Below are 7,134 nucleotides of genomic sequence, written 5' to 3'. Positions count from 1 at the left end.
GTATCACTCAAATACTTCAGGGATTTGCACTGTGCACTTTTTATGGTTTAGTATATGCTTGTACTGCATGGGGCACTTGATACGCACCACATATGTTACATATATATTCCTGATGTAGATATGGAATCACTTAAATAGTTCAGGGATTTGCACTGTGCACTTTTATGTTTTAGTATATGCTTGTACTGCATGGTGCATTTTATATGCACCATTTATATTATAGATACATTCCTGATGTAGACAGGGCATCACTCAAACAGTTTAGGGATTTGCACTGTGCACTTTTATGTCTTAGTATATGCTTGTACTGCATGGTGCACTTTACTTGCACCATATATGTTATAGATATATTCCTGATGTAGATAGGGCATCACTTAAATAGTTTAGGGATTTGCACTGTGCACTTTTTATGCACTATTTACACTTTATGCATTTGGTATATGTGTTCGGCATGTTACTTTTGTTATGTACATATGTATATGTGCATGTAGATATGGTTTCACTTATATAGTTCATGGATCTGTACTGTGCACTTTTTATGCACTATTCACACTGTATGCATCTTGTGTATATGTTCGACATGTTATTTATTTTTTATGTACATACAGTACAGACCAAAAGTTTGGACCCACCTTCTCATTTAAACCTGACAGGGCACACCTGTGAAGTGAAAACCATTTCCGGTGACTACCTCTTGAAGCTCATCATGAGAATGCCAAGAGTGTGCAAAGCAGTCATCAAAGCAAAAGGTGGCTACTTTGAAGAACCTAGAATATAAGACATATTTTCAGTTGTTTCACACTTTTTGTTAAGTATATAATTCCACATGTGTTAATTCATAGTTTTGATGCCTTCAGTGTGAATGTACAATTATCATAGTCATGAAAATACAGAAAAATCTTTAAATGAGAAGATTTGTCCAAACTTTTGGTCTGTACTGTATGTGTATGTGCATTGTTTCTACATGTGGACATATATGTGCAATGTTTATGCACTTTCTTATCATATATTATTATATACATGTGTATTATTATTATTATTATTTATTTATTGTATTATTATTGTCCAGGGATGGGGGTATCCCTGGATGTATCAGCCGTGCTGGCGGTCCGATCACGTGACCAGGCCTGTGCTGGCGTGGGCGGGGCTTGGGTCCCGTGGTAGTGCCGCTGGCCTTGACGCATTCGTGGGATGCGCCCCTTTTCCATGCGGCAGCGCGACATGCACATTACCTGATGGTGATCCGTTAAAAGCCTCTGAACTTCTCCTTGATGTGCAAATATGGAGGACTGATCATCAATGTGTGCTCATTTTGAAACACGCCCCTTCTCTTTGTTGATTGGCCACCTAGATGTTTATATACTCCCATTAGTAAGCCTGTTGTCTGAAGATCCTCCCCAAACCAAGTAGTCACCATTTTAAAGATTTACATATGTAGTTCCGGCCATGTTTACACATCATGGATTGCACTGAGCGATTTGACTAGTCTGATTTTATGCTTACTATGTGTTCCTTGTGGTGATTGGTCATCTAAGAGTTTAAATACCTGCTCTTACTGGTGCGATACCAACCCCAGAAGAAGGCTTACTCCGAAACGTGTATAGGGGCTGGTACCACTGCCCAGTAATAGGTAATGTATGATCCTTTTTTGATTGTTTAGGTTATACTTTTGTGCAAGGACAACAGATTGTCCTGTATGTCAGTTTACTATATTAGAAACTAGGTTTCTTCCCTTGACTTATGTTCCCTGCTACACTACAAACTTTACTTCCCTTCTCTTGCTTTCACTATTATGGGCTTTTGCTGCCATCTTGTGGTTTCCCACTGTAACTTTTAATGTTATGTGTTTTAGTTGATTCTTTGTATTTAATAAAATATTCTACATTTTATATATTGGTTCTTGAGTACTTTATTTTTATATAAATTGAGTTTCTCTGGTACTGAACCCTTTTCCATGGTGGTTTGGGATACCCGGTGATAGTTGCAGATAATCTGCACTGCACATTTCATGTAGGGGTATAACACACCAATTGATTTAACTCTTTTTTATTAACTTTTCAATAATATGACTCAAAGTTTATTGTGAAATATATGTTAGGGAAGAAATTTCATGAAATGACTTGTTAAAATGGTGTCATCCTATTACAGGACCATGCTTGAATTCAGTGAACTCTTTATTATGACCCATTCTTTCACAAATGTCTGTAGCGGCAGACTGCATGACTTAATGTTTAGAAATACTAAGGGGTGTTTCTAAATTCTTTTGTTCATATACTGTATCTAAAGTCTGTCAGAAACTGTCAGCCAAAAAGGCTACCTCGCACAGACTTGGCTCACGCCATTCCAGTTAACAGACCCCAGAGGAACCCCAGCCTTCACACTTTAACCACCATAAAGGGATCTGCACTTACTACAGGGTCCAATTTAGTCAGGGTTACAGCCAAGGTCAGATAGGTGTTCAGTGAAATCAGAAGTCAGGCTAGCTGGGGTCAGAGTCAGGAGGATTTCAGAACAAAAAAAGTGTCACAAAAGTCAGTGTCACAAGTTCAGTCAAGATTAGAACTAGAGATGTGCGAGCACTAAAATGCTCATTACACTGTGTTCCAAATTATTATGCAAATAATATTTTCTCAGATTTTCCCAAATTACCTATATGAATTGCAGTCATTGTAATTTTCCAGTCCAATAACTATTAGAGTACAATTGAAAGGTTTTTGTATAAACTGCCTATGATAACAGTATATTTTTAAAAAAATAAAAAACTCAAACTGCACTCAAAATGCATGTTCCAAATTATTATGCACAGCAGAGTTTTCAACCTTTTCATTTTAGTTACGAACAAAAAAATGGTCATTTTTGAAATTTACAGCATTAGCAGGTTATTACAAACTGAAATCAAACAGTTTTCAACTCAAAACTTTATTCTAGGTGATGTTACATTTGCACATAGGGCCCCTTGTTCGTAAGGAGCTTCTGAACTCTCTCGTCCATTGAATTTGTCAGGTTTTGGATGGTTTCTGCTTCAATTGTTTTGCATGAGGACAGAATACCCTCCCAGAGCTGTTGCTTAGATGTGAACTGCCTCCCGCCATCATAGACACTCCTTTTGATGATGCTCCAGAGGTTCTCAATGGGGTTGAGGTCAGGGGAGCATGGGGGCCACACCATAAGTTTGTCCCCTTTTATGCCCATAGCAGCCAGAGATGCAGATGTGTTATGTGCAGCATGAGACGGGGCATTATCTGCGGGTATCCCCTTTCTCTAAATCTCCTTCTGAGATCTCTACTCTCACCACAGAAATCCCTCAAACTAGGACTATTTCTGCGTAATCTACAGAACTGATCCTTCTGGATGCCTCATTTCAAATTGTCGGGTGGTGGCTCTTCCAATGCAACAAGATATTTGGCTTAGAACAGCTTCATTTTCCCAGTAGAGGCGGCAATCTGAATAAGCTGCTGCTTCAAATCGAAACTAAATGGATCATTCTCTTGAATGCTAATGGTCCATTGGGCTTAAATGATCGTCTGGATTTTTCTATGTTTTTATGATTCTGTTCTGATTTGTGTTTTTTTATTTTTGTGATCATGTGTTTTTGTTTAATTTGCGTATAAATATGTGATGTCATGTTTTGTGTGTAACACAGACCTGTAGAAGCGTCTTCACGCGAAACAGCTGTTGTCTGCTTTTTTCTTCCCCGCTCTCCCTGCTTGCCGGACTTTTTATCCTCATGGAATAAAAATACTGCTTTTAAGGACTGGTGAGTAGTGTTGAGCCACCCCCGTAGTGTTCGAGTTCGGTTCGGTTCATCGAACACCCGTGTGTTCGCCGAACTGTTCGTCGAACTGTTCGTCGAACACCTTCGAACACCGTTAAAACCAATGGCAGGCAAACAAAAACACATAGAAACACATAGAAAACACCTTCAAAGGTGTCCAAAAGCTGACAAACTGCTCAGAAGACATAACTAACACATGGAAAAGTGACAAGTACATATAGTCATGCGAAAATAAAAGAGGTGGAGGAGTAAAAGGAGGGGGAGACACAGATATAGGCATGTCATGCCCTTCTAAAATCCAAAAAGTGAGAAGCCGACACGGCCAGTCCGCTCCTGCCCGTGCCACCTCCGTGTCGCCGGGTTTGTGCCAGAGCCGCGGTGAACCCTGACGGCCAGCCCCCCTCTCCCAATACTGGTGCCTGTCCGCTGGTGGGTCGAGCGAGCCCCCCTGTGGTGGAGGCAGCTCTAAGCTTTTTAATTTAAATTGTCTCTCTAATTTGAATGAATACACTTTAAATCCATTTACAAGGATCTATTGGAGGGCAAGTCTCATGCCAGCAGCCGCGGTAATTCCAGCTCCAGTAGCGTCCACTAAAGTAGCTGCAGTTAAAAAGCTTTTATAAGGATCGAGCTCGGCTGTCCACCGCAAGGCATCCTACTGCCAGTCCCAGCCCCTATGCCTTGGGGTGCCTCCTGATGCTCTTCACTAAGTATCCCATGGTCCCGAAGCATTTCCTTTGAAAAAATTAAGTGTCTAAACTACAGGTGGTGTAGCTTGCTTAACAGCCGGGATAATCCGCTGACTAGCAGACACTGCTACTAGGCACAAAGTATTTCCTGGGCTAGATGCAGTTAAAAATTTGTAAGTAGATACTCTCGTTGGATGCTGAGAAAGCATTCCATAGAGTCTCCTGGCACGCCATATATGATTCTCTTAAAAAGCTTGGGGTAGGGGTCTAGGGGACCCTTTTATAGCCAAAATCACGGCCCTGTATCGCAATACGTCACCTAGGCTGAAGATAAATGGAACTGTAGCACCCTGAGGGCTCGGTTGCTACAGACGTATTGCACCTCACCCAGAGGTGTGATATCTCACTCTCAGGTAAGGATGGAGTGTGGATCAGGACCCGACACCTGCATGCATTACACCACATTGCCGTGGGGCAGGGCGACTAATATGCCCCTGAGATGGGCACGACAGTCCCTGTCCCTGGCTGGAGTGGGGGGAGGGAACACTGAGGAAGGGGAACCCTGTAGTGCAGGAGCAGGGAGGAAGCAGTTCCTGGGTGCATTGAGAAGGGAGTATAAAAGGTGGGCACCATCTTAGTTCAGTGCAGAGAAGTCTGAGCAGAAGTGGCAGGGAGCAGGGGCTCTGCATGAGCTCTGCTCCGGAGGCGGGCCTAGTAACAGAGGCCCAGGCCTGGAAGAGGGAAAAGGAAGGAAGAGGAGCGGAGAAGGCTCCAGGAACGAGGAATGAAGGGATCCCAGGGGTGCGGACGGGCGAGTCGCCACCGCACGCCCGAATCCACCTGCGTGGAGGGGTCAGGCCAAAGGGGGAGACCGGTCCCCGAACTAGTGGAGGCAGGAAACGACCCTCAGCTAGAAACCGGAGGCTCTGACATTTTATGTGGCGCAGCCCCTCGCTACACCCGCTAGGAAGGCACCACATAGGGTCAGGGAAACTGGCGCCAAGTTTACCAAGAGGAGGCCCGAGGCAGCCGGACAGAAGTGTTGGTAAGAAAGGCCAGACAAAGGACACACAAAGGGGGTCCTGTGAAGTGCTCCAAAGTTATCTGGGAGTTGTCTGAGCCCCTCACCTGGTGAGCACAGTACGACGTGGGCAGCCGTTACCTGCAGACGTGGTCTGGATAATAAGAACTGTGAGTAAAGGCCCTGGACTGCATCACTGACTCCGTGTCGTTACTGCTGCTGCCCTGCACCATCACCCCCATCCTCCGCATACACTGCCCTGAGGCTATACTCCTCCCGTGGGGAGTTATGCTACGCTCTGCTGCACCCACAACACCAGCCTCAGCGGTCTGCCCTGTAGCGGCGGTTCACTCTGACCGCAATCCACGGGTGGCGTAGTCGGACATTTAAACATCAAAACCACATAAATAGTTCCGCCACTGGTTTGACCGCCCTGAGCCACGGAACCGGGTCGCCGCCACGAAGACTACAACCACCAGCATCCACCAAAAAGGGTCCGGCTCCGGGTGTCCCAAGGCCCAGGGGGTGCGTCAGAACATTTTCATCACCTTTCACAATCACCAATGGGACAAGGTAGGGATGTCCTCTGTCCCCTCTCTTATACATCCTAGTGACGGAGCACCTGCTCTCATCAATTCGCCATAACCCCAATATTAGGTGGATTGAGGTGGGAGGCACCGAGTACAAGTGCTCTCTATTTGCTGATGATGTCCTAGTATATATCACTCAATCACATATATCCATCCCTGCTGTTATGGCTGAAATAGATCACTTTGTTACATGGTAAAATTTTAAAATCAATGCAGCGAAGTCTGAGGCCCTCGATGTCTCCCTCCCCAAATCCATATAGGATTCCATCCAGTCCAACTTTCCCTTTGCCTGGCCCTCACAGGGTATCAAAGACTTAGGAATTCCTATTCATAGAGACCTCTCCCATCTATGTTATCTTAATTTTGGGCCCTTTATTGAACAATTCCATACAGACCACGGTTGGCAAGTTAGAACTGTAAGATTCACTACGTGAACCACTGGTGTTTTGTGGAAAAGCACATGTACACTGCGTTCCAAATTATTATGCAAAAAGTGTTTAGGAGTGATAAGGGAAGAATTTGTTTGTTTGTCAGTTAAACTCATTGATGGTGATGTGTGTCAGGGCTCTTTATATCACTGTAAGCAATTGCAGACACCTGTGCTAATTAGTTTGGCAGGTGTGTCCAATGAAAGGCAAGACTACTTAAGAAGGCTCTCTCACATTATTAAGCAGCCTACATTTTCTGCCAAAATGGGAAAGAAAAAGGATGTGTCGGCTGCTGAGAAGCAACAAATTGTGGAGTGTTTAGGTCAAGGCATGACTACAATCAACACTGTGCGATGATCAGGATGAAGTGTCTTGGCAATCAAGAAGTATGTAGCTGATTCACAGTACACACGTGTGCGTGCTGATAAGGGCAAATTGAGGACTCTTTCCTACAGGCAATTACGTCAGGTTAAAAGAGCAGCGGCAAGAAAGCCTTGTCATAGCAGCAGACAAGTTTTTGAAGCTGCTGGTGCCTCCAACGTCCCCCGAACAACAAGATGCAGGGTCCTTCAGAGGTTTGCAGCTGTGCATACGCCATCCTGTCGACCTCCTCTATCCACTTCACACAAGC

This window comes from Phyllobates terribilis, unplaced genomic scaffold, assembly GCF_046119375.1.
Source record: "Phyllobates terribilis strain yellow unplaced genomic scaffold, ASM4611937v1 Scaffold_11__3_contigs__length_659146591, whole genome shotgun sequence".
In the NCBI taxonomy this organism is placed as follows: Eukaryota; Metazoa; Chordata; class Amphibia; order Anura; family Dendrobatidae; genus Phyllobates; species Phyllobates terribilis.
The sequence above is the reverse complement of the archived record's forward strand: the minus strand, read 5'-3'. Positions refer to the sequence as shown.